Genomic DNA, 22,711 nt, shown 5'->3' with positions numbered 1-22,711 from the left:
TAAGTGAAGGCAGAAAGAGAAAGAAAAAGTCATAGTTATATGTGGAATCTACAAAAAGGACACAAATGAAATTATCTACAAAACAGAGACAGACTTACAGACATAGAAAACAAACTTATGGTTACTGGGAGGGGTAGGGAAAGGAGGTGGGGAGGAATAAATTGGGAGTTCTGAATTTGCAGATACTAACTACTGTATATAAAATAGATAAACAACAAGGTCCTACTGTATAGCACAGGGAACTATATTCAATACCCTATAGTAGCCTATAATGAAAAAGAATATGAAAAGGAATATATATGCATATGTGTAAATGAATCACTATGCTGTACACCAGAAATTAACACAACATTTTAAACTGACTATACTTCAATTGAGAAAAAAGGTCTCTTCCAGCAATGGAAAAAAAATTAATTAAAAAAAATTAAATGATGTAGAAAAAAAAAGATTCTTAGGGACACTCCTTTGTGACAGAAAGGGTCTAAGAATACTCTTGTAAGGTTCTTAGAAGCTCTATTAGGTATGACTTCAAATCTTTCTGAGGTATCAAGCATCTTAGAGCCATACCATTGTGAAATTGACCCTGAAGCCTGCTTTATTGGTACCACATTGGATTTGATTCTTTCCTTGAGACCACTTCTTACCTTGGGAATCTTTAGCTAAGAGGTACTGGCGATGAAAGCTGGTTTTATTTCTAAAGCCAGCAAGTCCTGGGTCTTTTATTCTCCTCTCAATTATGCTCAAAAACTAAACAGCTCTGTTTTTAATTAATCTCTCTTCTCTATCATAGCCACTTTGAAAAGAAACTGGAACATTCTAGATACTGTTTGAAAATTTCCAAAGTCAGAACAAAAGTTTATTTTTCACCCTTTCTTTTCCACCTTACGACAGGTGACAGTACTGCCAAAATTTCTTCTACTGCATATTAAAGTCCTCTTTTTTCCAGTCTCCAATAAAATTCCCTTACTTATCTACAAAATAATCATCAAAGGTATCCTTAAAATGCTATAAATTTCTGACTAACAATCTCAAAGCAATGCAACTTGTTTTTAAGTTTTTTTTCTTTTTTTTTAACATTTTTTATTGATTTATAATCATTTTACAATTGTTTTTAAGTTTTTGATACAGTATCAGACTAATTTCAACTGCCAAATTCTCTTCTAGCTATCAATTTCATTAAATCTTTTGTAAAAATTAATGACTTAATGTAATTATTTAATTTTGTTCATAATTTTGTGGCTTAGGAATTAGAAATGGTTTTTGTTAATAGTTTATCTCTGATTCATATAACATCAGCTACTGTGGCTAAGGCTAGAAGAGCCACTTAAAAAAGATTTTTTTTAACTCATATGTTTAGTGTCATGACGTTTCTTAGTTTCTCAACATGGCCTGAGGTATTCCAATATTTTACATGCTGACTGATGTTCCTTAGTACAAGTTTTCCAAGAAAAAGCATTCCAAGAGGTCCAGGCAGAAGTTGTGAATATTCTTATGACTTAGCTACAGTGTCACTTCTGCTGAATCCATTGGTCAAGCAAGTTACTAAGGTCAGCCTACATTCAAAGATGGAGAAAAAATCTCAATCTTTTAATGGAAGAATAGTGTGCATTTACAAGAAAGGAGGTAATTACAATGATGTAAGGGAGAAGCTAACAAAAGTTGTTGAGACCACAAAACACTAACAGAATTTATTATACATATTATAAACAAACAAAAATATCTTATTGTTTAATATGTTGCAAGCATGGGTTTTATAATAGTTAATTTCCAACAGCTTTATCTGAGTAATTTAAATAATCTGAATTAATTCAATCATTTAGATATGTGGTTCAGTTACTTTAGAATACAAAGAGATATGGGAAACAATGCCCAGTAAAGTTTTGGATAATCAAATTCAAAATGACATCTTTTAAAAACTGCTTGCCCTAGGAAACTTTAACCCTCTTTACCTCTTGAAGCAAGAGAGAAAACCACTAAGAACAGATTCAGCCTCTCTAAAATATGAACCAGTATACAGTTCTGTAAAGACTCTGGTTACAAGACTAAAGGTCAATTCACTTAAGAAATCTGGATCTCAAGTGGATTGGGTTTAGAATAAAGTTCAGAAGCAACTTCTCTTACAAATGCAAAGAATTAATGACCACCAATGTTTTATTTGCCAAGTCTGGTCTTCTCCTGGGAAGAGAACAGGACCCTGAACAAGTGCTAATGGGTCTGTGCCCTTACGGCAAGGTTGGCCTTTCAGTGGTTTGGAGTTTCACATACTAAGTTCCCTGAGTACTTTAAAAATGAATCCACTCTCTCAATCTAAGCATTTTCTCAAAAATGTGGAAGCCCTTCACTTAACATGACAAAACTTGGTATCAAGGGGCAAGACTACACATTTTTAGACTTTCCCTGTCACAGTGAGGGGAAAAAAAATTCTCTGTTGTTATTTTATCTTAATGTCAGAGGCTTATATGGCAAAAATTGACCTCGTATGTTTTTAGTGGTCTAACATAGAAATCTCTAACAAGAAATCTATAAAATTTACTCTCCTCAAAGACTTCTGTAAGCAATTTAGAAATGAGTATCAGTAAAGAAACAACAACTTGAAATTTGTAAGACTATGATATTAATAAAGAAAAAAATAATTTGAAATCTCTTAAGTAATCTGTTGTTTTATGTTTTAATTTTTTGATAATGTTGCCCTCTTTCTCTGTTTGATCTACCCTCACAGAGTTCACTGTTCCATTTTGATTGTTCTGAGTTGCTACCCAATAATTTGCTGTTTGCCTTTCCTAGACTTCATCAGTATCATCACATCATCCAATGAAATCAGTCTATAAATGTTGTTTTAATTACTGGCAGCAGCAGTATTACTGCCCATTTACGGAAGATATGCCATAAAGCGTGTTTTTGTGCTAAATAATTTATATACATATTTTTTATTTACAATTCTGTAAGGTAATTATTACACAAAATGAAGGAAAAAAAAACTGAAGGTCATTAACTCAAGCATTTATTAAGAATGCTGCAAAGAAGAGCTGCGCCATGCCCCATCCCTTCACGCCAACCCCTGCTTCTCCTCTCCCTCCCCTACGGAAGGACCACCTACCAGGTCTGGCAGGCTGCCACCCATGGGGTGGCCTCCCACATGCACCTCCGGACTGATGTCCTCCTTCCCTCTCCTGTCCATCAAGCACGTGTACATATATGTAAACTGAAAAAAAAAGTGCAGTATACTGTATATATGTATTTACATCCAATATAATGTGTATGTGCAGTCAAACTGTAATAATTCTACCTAATAAAACTGAAAAAGAAAAAAAAGAATGACAATTTCAATCCAGTAAACTTAATATGTGAAAAATAAAGATTTTAAGGTATTTCAGAAGAAACTAAGTTAGCCACTATATTAAACAGAGAGTGAAAATTTTAATTTACTGATAAATAATTAAAGATTCCTCAGAGACTATTGTATATCTTGGCAATATGTACTACAAAGATGCTTGTTAAATGATTCTAAAAGAACACATTTTAAAGCGTATGAATAATCTGTATTTTTAAAAGCCATATCTTTTGTAAACTTTACCAAGATTTTACCATGCATTATTTCATCTAAGCTCATAATCTTTTGAGAAAGGTATGATTACATGCATATTAAAGAGTATGTTTCAGAAAGACCAAAGGACTTGTCTCAAGACACACAGCTAGGAAGAAACAGGGTAAGACTTAAAGCTTCTCATTCAAGCACTCAAGACATTAAAATTGTTTAAAAATATATTTTTAAAAAGAATGTTACAATATGAGAAACAGCTTAAAATGAGTGTTCTATAGAGAGCAAGTAGGTGAAAGATTTTCCAAGGCTGATTGGAGAGGATCACTCAAAGATTCGCTTTTTTTTGAGACTTGTTCACTATTCAGATTCTTGGAAAGAGTGGGGAAAATGAGTTATGTTAATCATGTAGGAACTGGAAGATGGGACCTTAGTTTAATATCTATTGGCTACTTAATTTAGATTTCGGAATTAAGGGGAAGGAGAAAGATTTGGAAGCTAAGATTCCTTTGAGATGGCTCAGATTTGGTATTTAGATTTTTTATGTTGGTGGCAATCGTCTCTTGAATTAGAAGTTAGCAGTTACACAGAAGTATTTAAGATTCTGGGCAGCGTAAATACATAGATCACTCTGCTAAGGAACACATGAAGCAAAATCAGATATAGACTCTGAAATGTTTCCTTAATCCTCCACATATCTTCCCTAGTCCTAACCAAGACATCAAATCTATTTGATGAAGGCAATTGTTTAAAATACATTTGTAAATGTTCATATAATCCTTATGTATTGCTTCTTACTTATGTTCCACCTTCACAATTCTATTAGAGTTGTAAGTTTGGCTAATGGAACATCTGCTAGAAATATTCTCAAAAAATTTAAGTGAAATTGTCCTACTGATGATGATTTAAGATTTTACTCAATCAGCCTCTACTATTTTGTTAGTCAGCAATAAAAACATGGAGGAGTAGGGAATCATCTGTTGAGGCATAACACACTATTAATTTGTAATGATTTAGTCAATGATTACTCTGGAAGTATTCATGTATAATAAACCATGAGGACATTGACCAATCTCCAGGGCCTTTTATGTAATAATAAAACACACATAAACAATTGACACTAATTGCCCTCATTTGAGATGTTACTAATATTAAGAAATAAAAATTAACCTATAGACACTTTTTGTACCAGTTTGATGTAGTTGAACTTGAGTATGCTTTTAACCTGAGAAGCATACAATTATTGAACATACTGACATACAGTCAGCTACAATGTGTCCATTTCTAGTGTATAGCATAATGTCCCAGTCATACATATATATGCATATATTCATTTTCATATTCTTTTTCATTAGAGGTTATTATAATATACTGAATACAGTTCCTTGTGCTATACAAAAGAAATTTGGTTTTTATCTACTTTTATATATAGTAGTTAATATTTGCAAGGCTCAGACTCTCAAATTTATCCCTTCCTATCCACTTTCCCCCAGTAACCATAAGTTTGTTTACTATGTCTGCAAGCCTGTTTCTGTTTTGTAGATGAGTTCATTATTATCTTCTTTTTTCTTTTTTTAAGATTCCACATTTGAGTGACATCATATGGTATTTTTCTTTTTTTTTCTGTCTTACTTTACTTAAATGGCAATCTCCAGGTTCATCCATGTTGCTTGCAGATGGCATTATTTTATTCTTTTTTATGGCTGAGTAGTATTCCCTTGTATAAATTTACCATAACATTTTTATCCAGTCACTTGCCAATGGACATTTATGTGGTTTCCCTGTGTTGGCTATTGTACATAATGCTGCTATTAACACTGGGGTACATATATCTTTTCAAATTAGAGTTCCCACCAGACATTCCCAGGAGTGGGATTGCTGGATCATATGGTAAGTCTATTTTTAGTTTTTTGAGTTATCTCCATATTGTTTTCCATAATGTGCTCCCTCTCTAGCATTTATCCTTTGTGGTGTTTTCAATGATGGCCATTCTGACTTGTGTGAGGTGATACCTCATTGTAGTTTTGATTTGCATTTCTCCGATAATTAGAGATATTGAGTATTTTTCATGTGCCTATTGGCTACTGTATGTCTTCATTGCAGAATCGCTTGTTTAGGTCTTCTGCCCATTTCTGGACTGAGATTTTGTTTGTTTGTTTGTTTGTTTGAAACATATTTATATTAATATATCTTACCTTCACATAATAAAACTATAAGGATTGCATTCCTCTCATCGTCCATTGGATTCTTCTTTTAAGTTTAGTAAAGATAGAATTGTCACAATAATTAGGAGTTACTTAAAATTTTGAGATTAAGAAACAAACATATTTTTATTATTTTTCCTTTTAAAAGGTGAAGAAGCCAATCTTCCTGTTACCTGATGACTAAGAGTTTTATATATAAAGTCTTCTTAATAGTTGTACTTATAGGGGAGTAAAAATAATTTTCCCTCTACCTTCTGTGAGTAGTTTCCTGAGAATCCAGTAATAAAAGACAGATTAACAAAAGGGAACAACAGGAGTTTATTAGCATGTATACCACAAGTATACATAGGAGATACCCAGGGAAAAATGCAAGCCAAAAAGGTAGCTTTAGAATTCAGAATTAAATAGTGCCCTAATGGGAAAGGAGGAGGGAGGATACAGGTCTCTTAGAGAAAAGGAAATAATTTTTAGGAAAGATGAATGGGACCTTAGAGAAATAGAAGAGATTTATTCTAGCTTAGTTAAATAAACTAATCCCTCTCTTAAGTTATTTATCTTTTCAAAAGATTTGGCTATGTAATCTTCATCACCATATTAAACCAGTGCATATTTATATTAAAGTTTTCAAATCGATAGGAAACAAGGGTTTCTACCATTTTTGTCCTAAGGTCCCTCTCAAATGAACATAGTTGTTTATATCAAAAGCTTCTTAAAATTTAATTATAAATTTTATCACTGAGGCTATGAGTACCTGTACAAATACGGTATTAGCATGATGTAGATTTCCCAACTGTCAGCTGTCTATTGCCTTACAGTAGTACCAAATGAAAAATATTAGTAAACTCCTGATAATCAAATGCTTGCACTCCTGCCTCATGTTAGCAGTGAAAAAAAAAAAGTAGAAGATTCTTATCCAAGAATGAGATGATGATGATGATGATGATGATGATAATGATGATGATGATGAAGACATAAAGGCAGCACCCTAACACAAAAGGGCAGAGTACCTGACAGGAGAACTTACTCTACTTTCCAGCCATAGAGGCCCACACTAAGGGAGATAACAAAAGGTCTTTAAAATATTCTATCCTTATTGATATTTTCCAAGCACTAAATCTGTGGGAGGAGAAAAACCGAATCAAAATCAATTAATTTAAGCTTTTATTAAAATCTCTGGAATGTATAAACAGTGCAAGATGATATTGTGAAGGAATAATTAGCACATAGATTGTTTATGGGTTGGTTGGAGAAGGTCCGTCAAGATTTAGTTTTGTTCTGAAAGTTATTCATGCTTTCAAATCTCAGAATGTATGTGGAAACTGAGGTTTTGCTAATTGTGGAACAGGACACACAGGCAGCAGGACTTAGTATACCGGCCATTGGTTGGTAAACTTGGGTTTAACATGGAAGTAGGGAGAAGAATTTGAAAGCTAAGATCTTATATGCATTATTGAAAATGTTCTATTGCTCAGCATCTATCACACTATTAGCATTTTATGGGTGAAGAATATAAGACTAGAAGGGTAAAGCAGTTCTCTCATAATAAGATATGAAGCTAGTGGCTAAACTGTTCTCAACAGACCTTCACAATAATTTAATTTGGGTATATTTAGATATTTTCTTTTTTCTCTTCCCAGGCCCCATTACCAACAAAAGTTAGGTACACCAAAGTTCATGCCTTCTGGGGGCTGATTAAGAAGTGACTATCTCTGATAATTTTGACATTCTGAGATCACTAAAAGATTTATTTCTTAATGATTTAACAAGTAAAAACAAATAAGTGAATGTCTCCATTTTTAACATAGTTAAACTCTGAACAATGAACAATATTTACTGTATTAATCTTAAAGTGATATGACATGTCTTTTGTATGATTGAAAAATTTTGAACCCCTCTTATTAGGTTATGAAGAAATCTGTCATACTTCCATCAGAAAAGAGTTTAAAAAATCATTCGCACTTTAAAATAAAGAAATCATAAAGCATAAAGTGTCATTCTTCCTTGGTGGTTGTACTTTCAAATAGGACAATATTCTGTATTATGAGACTGTAGTGTGGAAGGCCAGATAAGGGTGAACAGGAGAAAAACTGAATTGGTTGAAAAGGGTTAGAACTTTCTGTTGTCTCAAAAATCAAGCCCTATAACTTTCAGTTTAACCTGGTTATTCATTAAATCTATTCCTGAGAATCAAATGGAAAGATAAAGCAGACATTGAATCCACAGTTAAATATTACAGGATTTCCCTAGTCCCTGGACTATTTTCCATTATTATTTCCCCATTAGAGTTTGCTCCCAATTCATGTCTCTTTTCTGAGGTTCACATGGCTTCTCTCTGTTCTAGGACATCTCAACAGAGGAAGACAAACTTGGCTTTTCAAAGACTAATTGTCATTTCTGATAATAGGAGGACTTTTCTTTGTAAAATAACATATGTGTGGGTTTTTGGTTTGGTTTGATTTTAACGTATATATCTGCTTCTATTTGTGTTTGCTATTTTCAGTTTGTTTGTTTTGGGTTTGCCAGAGAACCAGCATCCACCTGGGAGGAAAAAGCCTTAAAATAATGAGAAATGTATCTAGTGAACTGCAGTAACTTCTGTGAATGAACTAGACATTTACTAATAGCCTGTTCACTGCATTTGCTTCAAGACCTCTTTTCTCTATGGCTGGTGGCTTTTTCCCATCTAAAAATCACCTTAAAATACTACAGCCCACATCCTAAAACCCTATAAATAGCCTTCTTTTATATCTTTGATTTCGAGGCAACACTAAGGCTCCCTTAAGTGTCAAGGTAGTGTACTTCCTGATTGCAGGAAGTCTAATAAACTTAACTTTGCTTGATCTGCTTGTCTGTGTTAAGCCTATAGTCAACAATAAGCAGATTAAAACTGAACTTAAAACCTTTTGCTTATCATATTCCAAACCATCATTTCTACTCATTGCTAAATATTTGGAAAAAAAAAATCTGTATGTATGACACATTCTGTTTTCTGCTTCCTTTGTATCAGGATGGATTTAGTGATCATTTCTTCTGTCCTTCTACTTTCACATTATTAACAATGATCATAATCATTTCCAGTGTGCTTTAATAAAATAGAATCATTCCTAATCTTGGAGCACAGTAGTTCTTAACTTGTCTCAATGGCACCAATTTCATCTCCCTGCCCATTTTCACAATAATACAGATATTCATTAAAACTCATATTATATTGTTACTAAATGACTCATTACTACTAAAAGAAGTCAAATTTCTTTGTCACCTGAGACAACAGTATTTGAATAAGTATTGATCAATTCATCTTTATCTCATACAACCATGTTCTCCAACCAGTATGTATTCAGTTTTGTTTAGAGAATCCTACAGAGACTTTACATTTCTTGGTCTATAGGATGGAATCTGCATTTCATTTAAAACTTAATTTAAAATTATTATCTAAAGGAGGCACAACTTAAATATGAAGAGAAAGAATGGTTGAAAATAAAATTTTGGAGAAAGAAAGATCTTATAAATATTAATCAAAAGAAAGCTAGTACTCCTGTACTAATATCAGACAAGATAAACTTTAAGATAAGAAACATTGCTAGAGATATAAAGGGACATTTCATATTAATGAGTTAATCTACAGGACAATACAGTAATTATAAACATGTATGCAAAATATATAAAACACAAATTTGATATTGCTCAAAAGATAAGTGGGAAATAGACAAATTCATAATCATAATGAGATTGTAACAAGCATCTTTCAGTAACTGACAGGATAATCAATCAGGAGAAGTCAGTATGAATATAGATCATTAAACACATTTAACCTAAATAACACATTTGTCCTAAATAACAGCTAGAGATCACTATATCTAATATGTATATAATACACATACAACTCAAATACATATAAATACATAAAGCATCAAGAAATTTCAAATGATTGAAAAAACTCATAAACAAATTATCATATAAATTCATCTATTTTTATGAGAAAAACTAAAACTTTTGTATCTTCCTAATGAATTTATATTTTACATTATAAAATGACCTCATTTTTCCTATGCTAATCTTTTTCCATTTAAAATCTATTTTGTATACTAATATAGTCAGAGAAGACTTCTTCATTATCTCACAGATACAAAAAAAAAGTTAATAACTGTTATGAATTGAATTGTACCCCTGCAAATGAAATGTGGAAATCCTAATCTCCAGAACATGTGAATGTAAACTTATGAAGAAATAGCATCTTTGTGGATGTGATCACATTAAGACGAGGTAATACTGGAGTAGGTTGGGCCCTACTCCGGGATGACTGGTGTCCTTATAAGAAGAGAAGACCGAGACATAGGGAGAATACCATGTGATAAATGAAGTAAAGATGATGATGCAGAAGAGTGATGCAGTGATCAACCAAGAATCACCACCGCTAAAAGCTAGGAAGAGGCAAAGAAAGATCCTTCCCAATATTTTTAAGGGGAGTATGGCCCTGCCAATATCTTGATTTCAGGCTTCTAGCCTCCAAAACTAGAGAGAATAAAGTTTTGTTGTTTCAGGTCACTCAGTTTGTGGTACTATTTTATGGCAGATATAGAAAATAAACACAATATCATTTAACAACTATCTGAGATTTTAAAATGAAATAAAAGGTATTTTCATAAAACCTTTAAATCTATAGACAAAAACTTATAAATATTATGCTTATTTCATTTAACACCATATTGCTTAACATATTTCCAGAGGTCTTAATCAATACTCAGAGAAAAGAAAAAGAAATAGGTTTAAGAACAGAATAGAAATAATAAATATTACATGATTTGAAAAATATATAAGCTTATAAAGAACAAGAAAACTAAGAATAAAATATTAGCCTGAAAGGAATGTTTAGCAAAATTACAATGCACAGTAACTACAAAATAAAATATCCACAATATCAGTAAAACAGGAACTGACTTAACAACAAATTAATGAGACATACATAAATGATAAATATCATCTGATAAAAGATAGAAAAAAGGTCTGAAAAAATTTTTGGATATATTCTGCTAATGTATAGTATTTTTAGCATTATTCCAAAATTATGCTAGAAAATTTATGTTATTAATAATTTTAATACAGATGTATTCATATATTAAATCCTGTAACAAATGATTAACTTCTGTCCAAGAATTACATACACTATTTATATTCCTTTTGGAGAATCAGTTTAAATATTTCTTTTATATTTTGTTTCATTCCATTCACTACATGGTACCTAACTGTAGAAACAGCAGAAAATTAAGTTAATTAAAACAAAAAGATCTAGTACCTCATTTTTCAGAGATAACTGCTATTAATACTGTGGTACAGTTACCATTTATAGAAATAGATATAATTGATGTAGATGTTTTCTATGTATACATGTATAAGTACACACACACTCCATGCACACACAATAAATGAGGTGCTTTTATATAATCTATTTTCTCTAAACACATTATTTAAAATTAAACCAGTTAATGTATAGGCATACCTTGGAGATATTGTGGGTTTGGTTCCAGACCACTATGATTCCGTGAGTATCACAAAAAAGCAAGTCACACAAATCTTTCAGTTTCTCTGTGCATAAAAAAGTCATATTTACACTATACTGTGGCATATTGTTTGAAATAGCATTATGTCTGAAAAAGATGTATATACCTTAATTTAAAAATGCTTTATTGTTAAAAACTGCTAACCATTATCTGAGCCTTCAGCGAGTCGTAATCTCTTTGCTGGTGGAGGGCTGAGCCTCAGTAACTGGGGGCTGCTCACTGATCAGGGTGGAGCTTCCTGAAGGTTGGGGTGGCTGTGGCAATTTCTTAAAATAAAACAACAAAATTAAGTTTGCCCCATTGATTGACTCTTCCTTTCATGAATGATTTCTCTGTAGCATGCACACTGTTTGACAGCATTTTATCCACAGTGGAATTTCTTTCAAAATTGGAGTCAATCCTCTCAAATCTTGCTGCTTTGTCAACTAAGTGTATGTTATAGCCTGAATTCTTTGTTGTAATTTTAACAATCTTCATAGCATCTTCACCAGGAGTATATAACATCTCAAGAAACCATTTTCTCTGTTCATCCATGAGAAGCAAGCCCTCATCTGTTCAAATTTTATCATAAGATTGCAGATTCATGCACAACTTCAGGATTCATTTCTAATTCTAGTTTTCTTGCCATTTCTACTACATCTGCAGTTACTACTTTCACTGAAGTCTTGAACCTCAAAGTCATCCATAAAAGTTAGATTCAACTTCTTCCAAACTCTTGCTGTATTGATATGTTGACCTCTTCCCATGAATGGCAAATATCCTCAATGGCATCTAGAACGATGACTTCTTTCCAGAAGATTTTCAATTTACTTTCTCCCTTTTAATGCTTTATCGCCAATGTTCTATTTGTCTCATGTTAAAATAGTTAATCTGCTTCTATTTATATTTTTTTATTTTTAACAGCCCCTATAGTCTTAAGGGGTTTAAGGATACAGCCTTTTGGAACAAAGTAGTCAATTTTTTTCTTAATTCCAATATTTTCTTTCATTGATTTTTAAACCATATTTATCTTTTATCCACTCTATTCTTACTCTTACTGATACTAGATTGAGTCTTATTTCTGATAACATATTTTTTACTTCTCATTTTATCTCTTCTTATTGTTACCATTTTTCTTTATTCATTTTTGTTTTGATCAGTTTTTTTCCTTCTGTTTATTTTCCTTTTGTTCATTGTAAATTGTACAACAATTTTTCCATCATTAGTTATCTCAATATCACTATTACTATTTGTAAGTTTAAAAATGATTCAACACATCATTTTAGATAACAGAACATTATTTATTATTTATTGAACATTTGTTCTGCCCCACAACCCAGGCAGTTTACAGAAGAAATATAATATTCTTTCATTCTCCTTTAACTAGTAGTTAGTTTTATTTATTTGTGCTTTTGTTTTTGTCTATTTTAATAATTTTGAATTGTAGATGCAAACTTTTTGATGTTTTTCTTGTTTCATGTCTCGTCTTTTACAAATTTTGAGGGCCTGAATTAATTTCTATTTTTCTGCTATTCATCAGCTTTACTGATTTCACTGGTGACTGTTATATTTGCCATAAAATATCTTCCTCAAGCCATTAAAAAGTGGTTTTAAAATTTTCTATTTATTTCTCACTTTACTGAAGTAATTCTTTAAATAAATATCTCAGGAAGGCATATAGTAAAGTGTTTTGTGTCCTCACATTCCTAAGATTGCTCTTATTTTGCCATCACATACGTGCGATAACCTGGCTAAGCATATAGTCAACTGTGAGGTTTGATTTATGTGTCAATTTGACTGGATCATGCTATGACCAGATAGTTGGTCAAATATTATTCTGGGTGAGTCTGTGAGAAAGTATGTGGATAAGATTAACATTTGACTTGGTAGACTGCTGTAAATAAGATTGCCTTCCCTAATGTGGGTAAGCCTCAGTCATTCTGTTGAGGCCTGAATACAACAAAAAGGCTGACCCTCTTCCCATGAGTAAGACAGAATTCCACCTGCCTAACTGCTCTTAGCTAGGATGTTGGTCTTCTTTGGCCTTTGGACCCAAACTGAAATCTCATTTCTTCTTGAGTCTTGAGCCTGAAGGTTTTCATTGGCACTGGAACCAACACTATCTCTTCTGGCTCTCCGGCCTTTGGACTCGGTATGAAAGTATACGTAAGCTTCTCCTGGGTGTGCAGATCTTCAGATTTCTCAGCCTCCACAATCATATGAGTCGGTTCCTTGTAATAAATTTCTTTATATATAAATCTAAAATATGTATGTATCATATATATGTATATATGCAAATACAGTAAATATTATACATGTTACATATAACATTATTATTATAATATACTATCACAATAATTTATATAGCATATATAATATACATATAAATGTTTCTGTTTTCCTAGAGAATCTTGAAAAACAGAATTAACTGTCATCATTTTTCCTTAAAACTATAAAAAGTTGTCTCAATTTACTTCTGTGATATAGTAATCTAGACAGGTCTGATTCCAATCTAATTTACTTTATCCTATAGAGGTAAAAAAGGTGTTCTGAATTCTTGAAGAACTTTTTAAATCCTTGTTTAATGATATTAAAAAAGGACAAATTTTCATAGCAAAAGGATTAGCCCACCTTTATCATCATCATCTGTGGAGAGAAGAATTGAAGGTCAATTAATACTTTAATTAATGAGCTCACTTTGAAACTAGAACAACAGGGCTTTGGATCTACTTGTTATGATTCAGAGAACTTGAATATATATATAATATGTTTTGAAAAATAGAAAAGATATTAAAGAGATATTAAAGACTGATTTGAGAAAACTGCAAGGATAAAAATGAGGCCTGGTGAGGGATGGCAGAAAGAGTAAGTAACTCATGGAGAAATATAAAAATATAAATAGAATTTAAATAAATTGTTATATATCATTAACACATTCTCATGTATCTATGAAAAATTTTCAAAATATATTTATCACTAATATTCTGTAGAGTTAATTAGTTCTTTATGTATGTGATAAGTAGTGAGTTCAGCTTTAAGGTCAGCATCAAGAAAAACTAGAGAATATCTATGTTGGACAGTCATACACTGGCTAGGACAGTTTGAAAAATTCTAAGAATTATTTCTTGTTCATTCAGTTTCAATGTAAATATCTCAGAATTTTTTATGTTATCTTGTTGTAGTCTGAATAATAGCCCCCATCAAATATCCACATCCTAATCCCTGGACCCCAGGAAATATTTTAAATGGCAAAAAAGGATCTTGCAGGTATGATCAAGTATCTTGAAATGGAGAGATCATCCTGGTTTATCTGGGTGGGCCATAAATGTAATCACAAGGCTGGATAAGAGGGATGGAGAGGAAGGCTAAACAACAGAAGATAAGGCAATGTGAAAACAGAAGCAGAGATTGAAGTGATGCAGACACAAACCAAGGAATGCCAGAATCTACCAGAAGCTGAAAGAGGAAAGAATACATTTTCCCCTGGACCCCCAGGAGTGAACCAGCCCCTTTCTCACTTTGATTTTATTCATGTAAAACTCATTTTGAACTTCTTGTCACGTGAATAATAAAATAATTGCTAGCAATAGCAAAATTGGTGGAGGCAACATTTCAGGCAGAAAAGTAAAAGCAAACATAAAGAGCACAAGTTGGAAATGAACTCAGCAAGTTGCAGGAACAATAAAAAGACAGACATGGCTGGAGTACAATAAATGCGTAAGAGAGTTTTGCAGGACAAAGAATGAGTGCTAGACAGGGACCAGCTTCAGTAGACCTTTGTCAATCAAAATTACAAATCTGGATGCTTTTCCTTAACAACATGGAAATCGTGGAAAAACGATATAACAAAACAAAATAAGGCAGGACAGGACTAGACAGGAGAGAACAGGGCAAGACAAGACAAAAGAAGACAAAGAGAAAAGAAGAGGAAAAGAAACAACAGTACAGTAGACATTTTAATAGTGTAAACTATTGAGTTTGGAGGCACTGAGTGAAAAGGAATGGAAAATGCAAAGGCAGTTTCAGTGGTCCAAGAAAACTTCTTGAAGTTTTATTACTGTCTCCATCTTTGTTAGAATATGTCTCCTGCTGTACTGCCTGCATTGAAAATAAAACTTCAGCTTTTCTTATCTTTAAAAAAGACAAGATTAACATCTGACTTGACCATTTCATTGTCTTACTGTAAAAAAATAAATACAGAAAAACTTTACATAAGATGTATTTAAAATTGTATATAAAAATGTAATTCCACATGTAAAGTGACATTAACAGGCATACAGCACTGTTGAATACCATGGAATTTATAGAAAGACTAAACTGACTCCTAATCTCAGGATTGCCTCTTACCTGTGTATTCTGAGGAATTTAATATATTCTGAATTTTCAGTGTTTTTACCTACAGAATGGTAGTAATAATTATTTTTTTAGTTATTAAAAAGTATAATGTGACAGTGTACATAAAGCAAATAGCAATTTATGATTAGCTTAATTTCATCTATGAGCACTGAGTTTTATCTCAATTAGTAAACAATCTTTTTGCTGGCCAATTAGCTTCATGATTTTGTTTTTCTTGCTTCTGCAAAGAAACCATATAAGCATTTTGTCTTTTACCATCTATAATCTTTATGTTTATCTTTGATGTAAATGTGAAGACAATGATAAAAATGATAAACTAGTCAAAACTACTTTAAAATGTAACTTGTTTTCTCTTCATTTCTATAAATGTTTTCCACATTTGGTTTTTCTCCCTCCTTCTTCAGTTTTTCACACTCTCTCCCATTTGGCTACTTAAAAATGTTTTTTCATTCTTTAAGAGGTCATTCTTATAGTTAATATTTGGACAAAAATGACCATAGTTTACACAAATTCCTTTAGCTCTGTTTCTCTTGCCATTTTTCTTAAAAAAAAATGTTCTTTCTCCCATAATATATACTCCTTGGCTTGTATAAAACCCATCCTCTGTAAGTGTTTTTGTCACTTCTATTTGGTAAAATGGACAATTTGCTAGAAAAAATGGTGAATTCATTCTTGGAACATGAGTCTGTTATGTTAGAATTAAAGAAATCTATGTTCTTACCCTGGAAAATATGGCCTTAATCTGATGTTTTTTAAAAAATGAACTTGAGCTCATTGTTTGCTGTTTATCTGTTTTGTGAGTTACTGTACAATTGCTTTCAAAATTTTCGTTTCCATTTCATTTCTCGTATCTTCCTCTTAACCCTCATCTTCTTACTTCCCTGTGAGGGAGACAAATACCAGTACCTAATAGATAGGTAATATAATCAAATTCATGCCTTTATTTTGATAAGCAATAGAAATAAATCTGAAACATAATTCCAATCCAAATAGATTTTGGCCATTTGTAGTTACATATCTAAATATGTCAGGAAACATATTTTCAATGAGTTATTATTTAAATATGCATGCTTTCATTATGAAAAGCAATAGAAACCAAGATCAAATTAAATGACAAACAATATACATTATGGAACAAATCATGATCTGAGACTATTTTATAATTATATTTTATGGTCATGGCCAATACATAATTTTATCATGACCAATTTTTCAGTGTTTTAAATGCAGGCCCTAATGGTGTACTTTTAGTAAAGCTCTAAAGAGGTTCCTTACTTATTCAGTTGTTACTTTTTTTCAAATCATGTAAGTTGTGAAAAGAAAGAAAATGTGTGTTATAGTTTTTAAATGGAATTAAAGGAGCCTTCTTTTATAGTAACAGATAGCATTTATCTGAGAAGTATGGTTCATGAAGTTAAAGTACAGGAAGCAATGAAAGAGAATTAAATTAGAGATGAACAGAGAAGTTTTCTCCATTCCCTCAATGTTCCTGGAAGCAGCATGAGAAGTGCACAAGGTATTTGCCCAAAATACACAATCCTCCTGGGCATGAAATATCATCCCTTTTATGTCCTAAACATAAAAAAAAAACTTTAACATTAAAAACAAAAGAAACTCTTTTTCTGTCTGAAAGCATTAAAGGCTCATGCTTCTATTTTAGAGAACTCTATGACTTTGCTCCATGAGAGATCTGTAAAATAAATAAATAATGTATACACTACAAGATAAGGAATCATTTGAGTAATATAAATGAAGAAAGATAATATATTCAGATGTTATTCTGCATTTAATGAGTCTCTCTTTCAATAAGTCAGCCATAACATTGCATTTAATTGTCAGAGGAAACTTTGCTGTCCTAATATCAGAAGTTTGTTCAAGTTAATGATTCTCCATGTAATTAAAAAAAAAATCCAAACTGACTAAACGAAACGAAACATGCTAGGAACTTCAATGACTAAAAGCAAGACAAGGAGTGCTTTTTAGAGGGGGAGGAATGGAGAAAGAAAGATTCCCCCAAACTTGGAAGAAATCCTTTGAGAGTGGGGTCCTGCTAAGCATTCAGTATTGGCTCTTTGGAGAATTGTAAAGACCTCAAAGCAGCTTTGCGAGTGGCTCTCCAGGAAAGCTGGGCCCTAGGCATTAAAGTGTCTGATACTATCAATGTTCCCTGGCTCCAAGTTTGATATGAGAGACAAGGAACCACTGGATCTCAAGGCCAGAAAATTAAGCATTCTCAGGTTAGCTGGGGTAGCCAATCAGGGCTTTGACTGTGTGAGACTTTCAAATGACTCTGGAGGAAGGAAGACTTAATAATGCCAAGACTGGATTTTTCAGTAGTCCTAAAGGATGTGTGAGAATCACACTGAAAGTTGAGTTAGTTGTAAGATATCCCTGAAAACTGACAAGAAACCAATTTATACAAGACATGTTTTTACCTTCTGGGAAGAATGAACCCATACACAAACAGAGAACCACAAATATACGGGGAGACTTAGAATAAATGCTTCCATTTTATAAGGTGTGAATAAAGATTCTAATGCCATATCTTATGCTATGGACCACTGTTTCAAGTCCATTGAAAGTAAAACACATGTTCTTCTTTCAAAGCACATAAAAAATAATGCTGTTTTGTAGTCCCTAGTGCCATATGAAAGCTGCCTCTGAGTGGGAACTATAAAATACCATGAGGAACAACAAAATCATTCCAATGGGTTTAGGGTAAAGGTTAAATTTGTTGGCCACTCCAGAGATAAAAGTAAACCTGGTTTTCAAAGTTCACTGAAGAGCAAAATTTCACTGAAAATAAAAGAAGTATACTTAGTAATGTTAATTATGTTTGAAATCCACAGACTCCCTAATTTATCTCTCTCCCTTCCTCCTCCATAATTCCTAGTTAAATTCCAAAGTGACATCCTATGCCTATGTAGGCCATTTTTTACTCTGACGAAAAAAAATTATTTATTTTCACAGATATAAATCTCAAATAGAATATTGTCAACCTTACAAGTTAAACGAGTTATTTCACAAGCAAAATGGTTTTATTTGGGAATAGCAGAGGAATTGTAATTTGGGACATGCAAACTATAGCAACCACAGGAAAGTTCAGAAAACAAAGGAGAAAAATGTTAGTTTATAGGGAACAAAAAAAAAAAATAAAGAGGAAGCTAGGAGACTCTGCTTTGAAAGAAAGTCCACTGGAGAAAAATGAGAGTTCAGATTGGTGACATTTCTCATTGGCTGAGTAGTAGTAGTTTTTCATTGTCTGGGTCTGTTGCTGGGAAAAGAGAAAATCTTCCTTCTTCCTGCTGGGTTATTAAATTAGAAATCTTCTTCCTGTTAGAGATGATGCAAGGTATGTCACTTCCTGTTTTGGGTTTGCAGATGGCAACAAGTGGTACTGTGTTAAAACTGCCCTTCAGGGATTCCCAACTCTGTTTTAAATGAGGTTTAGCTTTATTAATTTTCACATTATGAAAGTTTAGCAATTTGTATCTTTCTCTCTTTCTCTCTCCACATGTGTGTGTTTCTGTTGTATGTAAGGCATAGATATGTATACATGTGTGTATGTGTGTGTACATATATATATATATATATATGTACACACACATATACACTCATATGAGAGAGACAGAGAAAAGGAAACAAAGGGAGACTTTGATAACACTTTAAAGTCATTTCATTCAATACACATTTATGCAACATATTATATGTGCACTCTAGGGGATAGGTATAAAGAGGAATAATCTTGAACCCTTTCCTTAAAAAAAAACTCCCATTAGGAGAGATTATAAAGAAAATGTTATAAAAGTAGTAAAAACATACTGCTATATTATGATCAGTTGTTTTGTCCCTTGTGAATTATTGTTCCCTATAGAAAATATCTGTGTTGAAACATTTCTGCAAAGAACAAAAGAAGGGCTGCTCTATTAAGTTTGGATAGCAGTAGGTCTGGGAAAAAAATCTTTCGGTTGCTCCCTAAGCTAATAACACAAAAATACAGGTTACTCAACTTTCAAGATACAGAGGCCACTCTATTACCTATTGGATAATATCATATGGGAAAAATTTAAAAGGAGATCCTAGCTACATTTCATCTTTTTTAAGCTCTGTAATTACATAGTATACAAAATGAACACTAAATAACGTATCTTTTATTTATTGACAATCTTTAAGTATATTTAAGTTCTTCATATCTGCTTTCATCATTACTATTCTGAATGTCCATATGAGGTTCAGGGCAGAGTTGATTATTATTTACTTTAAAGCAATTATCAACTGTGTGGTGTCTCAATTTCTTACCCTGGGTGTGCTATAGTGAGTCAGATGTCATAATATACATACACAAGACACATGGAGTCTATAGGCAAGAAATACAGAAAAAACTGAAAAATCAACATACATATTGTTCTCTTCACTTCTCAAAAAGATGATAGAATAACATTTGCCTTAGGGATGGGATCCTAGGCTCTTCCTCTAACCAGTGGGACTATAAATAAACTCTAGGGGACAGATTAGACTGCTGTCTTGTTTTACAATGCAGGAAGTATGTCTTCACTATCACACTCCCTTCTCCCCACCAGTGTAAACATATACCTCTAGAGTTTGGTGAAGGTCTCTTAAGTTTTCTCATTAGCTAACTATACATGGACTTGTAAATTAGCTTCTAAAGATTGCCCAGGTCCCAAGTTTCAGAAACATTAGATCAAAAAGCCTTAGCTATGCAGGAAAAAAAAATGCTTTATTTACAATTCCACAGGTTCATATCCACCAGGTCCGTTGTGAGCTATTTTTAACCCTGTACAAGAACTACTTTCATTGGTTCAGTGATATTTATCTAAAATTTTAACAAATGAACACAAATTGATGGTATGCTTTCTTACATAGCATGTTTAATGTTTGCCAGTGTTTTAGGATGTCTTTTGAAAGGGTAGAGAGAGAGAGAAAGTGAGATACAGAGAAGAAGGAGGAAAGAAGAGGACAGGGAGGGATGGTGGGAGAAAGAAAGAAAAAAGAAAATTAACAAAACAAACTAAGAGAAAACATAAAGAAGAATATTTTTAAAAATCCTGCCAAAATACTTTCAAATTGTATTTATTTATTTGATTATTTATTGATCGACTGATACTTATATGTTGCTTAATCTGTGGCAGGCACTATTCTAAATGTTTTAAAAATATTAACTCAACTAAGAAATAAGAGAAAATCCTGTATATGTGAAACAGGAAGAGTACCCTACTAAGCACATTTGTTGTAGTTTATACAAACCTTTAATGTTATTTAAGTTTGATATTTCCAATTAAACTAAGCAACACAATTTTTTTAAATTGTGTTTTTTTTCCTAGGATGAGAAAAATATATAGCCCAATGAGAGATTTATCTTTGTTTTCTATGAGCAGAGATTTCCAAATAATTAGTGTTTTGCAAGATTTCCTTTGGGTAAAGTGGAATCTGCTTACACAGTTTAGCTGAAAATTCAGACTATTTCAAGCAATGGAGTTCAGTTATAATGGAAAGTGAATGCGAGTTTACAAGAAAGGGTAGTGAGAGAATAGAGCATGAGTCAAGTTCATGCTTTTGAATATGGTATCATTAAAAATTCAAACTAAAGCATTTTACTAATTTTACTTAACCTTTTTAGTCACTGCAATTTTGTGTGTGGCAAGGGAGCTTTCTCGAGGCATAAAACAGAAGAGCTAGCCCATGGTTAATTTTACAAATTGCTTTAAAAAGGTCACTTATGCCTTCATACCTTTTAAAATCTGTATTCAGAAAAATAATATATTTGTCTGTCAAATTTTTAAAAATTTCAACTATAGCATGTAGATTTGAACTTTATGTACATGAATTTTTGGTGTTCTAGCATTTCTTTCAATTATTTTCCAATCAAATTTTTATATACAGAGTCCTCCATAAAAACTCTGACTGGTTCTTTGCCAGTGTCTGTCTTATTGATAAATTATAGCTATAGATCCTTTCCAGGCTCTGCTATTGTAGGAAATTCCTGTGTTTTAGGGTACTGTTACCGAAGATATTCAGAATAACACTCTGTAGTTATAGAAACACAAAAAAAGGGAAAGAAAAATAAAAGGGTTTTTAATACAGGCCTATATTCTGAGTACAAGGCGATGTTTACTAAGAACATAGTCATTGAATTCAATTTTTCTTACAGAATCACAAAATTAACTTCCATGGAAGATAAGAAGAGTAAATCAATGAACACAAACATAATGAACATATAACCAACCTGGACTTCAATACATGATGTGGGTGTAAAAGGAGGAAAATAAATTAAGGGAGATGGTCTATATCTCAATCAAGACTAATAAAACATTTACTTCTACAAGTCAGCGGTCCAGTATAAAAATAAGTTTCAAAAATTACTTTATTTTCAAGTGAAACAAGAGACATTCCTGGAATATTGTGGATTATTTAAGATCACAGACTCTAGAGCCATATTACCTTGATTAAAATCTGGGCATCTCTCCACTTAGCTTTGTGGTTTAAGGCAACACAGTAACTAATCTATGCCTCAGTTTAATCTTCTGTAAAACAATGTTAACGAAAATGCCTACATCTTAAGGTTGTTATCATTTTCAAAACGTTTATAACAGTACTGAATACAAAACAGTATAGAGTACTAGATATCTGTGGTTAAACTATTTTGAATTTCTTCATCAAACTCTAGTGACACTAATTAACTCATCTGCAAAACAGAAACAGACTTGCAAACACAGTTAACAATCTTATGGTTATCAGGGGAAAGGGAGTGTGAACGGATAAATTTGGCAGTTCGAGATTTGCAAATATTAACTGCTGTATGTAAAAATAGATAAAAACAAATTTCTTCTTTTGGCTTGGGGAATTATATTCAATATCTCGTAGTAAAAGAGTATGAAAAAGAGTATGAAAAATGAATATATGTATATGTGTATATATATATATATACATGATTGGAACATTATGGTATACACCAGAAATTCACACATTGTAACTTACTATACTTAAATTTAAAAAATTCTTTTAAAAGTCTTCCTAATTTGTGGTGTTTAGAACAGATACAGGTGCTTCTGGTATAA

General features: G+C 32.3%; 1 protein-coding gene across 1 annotated transcript in view; it reads right to left on the bottom strand.

The window, feature by feature from the left end:
• Window positions 1–22,711, bottom strand: part of LOC140699298 (elongation factor 2-like) — a 524,143-nt gene that overhangs the window by 434,101 nt on the left and 67,331 nt on the right. Inside the window, exon 3 of the mRNA XM_072971248.1 lies at window positions 3,098–3,202. The gene's annotated coding sequence lies outside the window, so the exon portion shown is untranslated. The remainder of the gene's footprint in view (window positions 1–3,097; window positions 3,203–22,711) is intronic.

This window comes from Vicugna pacos, chromosome 1 (genome assembly GCF_048564905.1).
Source record: "Vicugna pacos chromosome 1, VicPac4, whole genome shotgun sequence".
NCBI lineage: Eukaryota > Metazoa > Chordata > Mammalia > Artiodactyla > Camelidae > Vicugna > Vicugna pacos.
The sequence above is the reverse complement of the archived record's forward strand: the minus strand, read 5'-3'. Positions and strand labels throughout refer to the sequence as shown.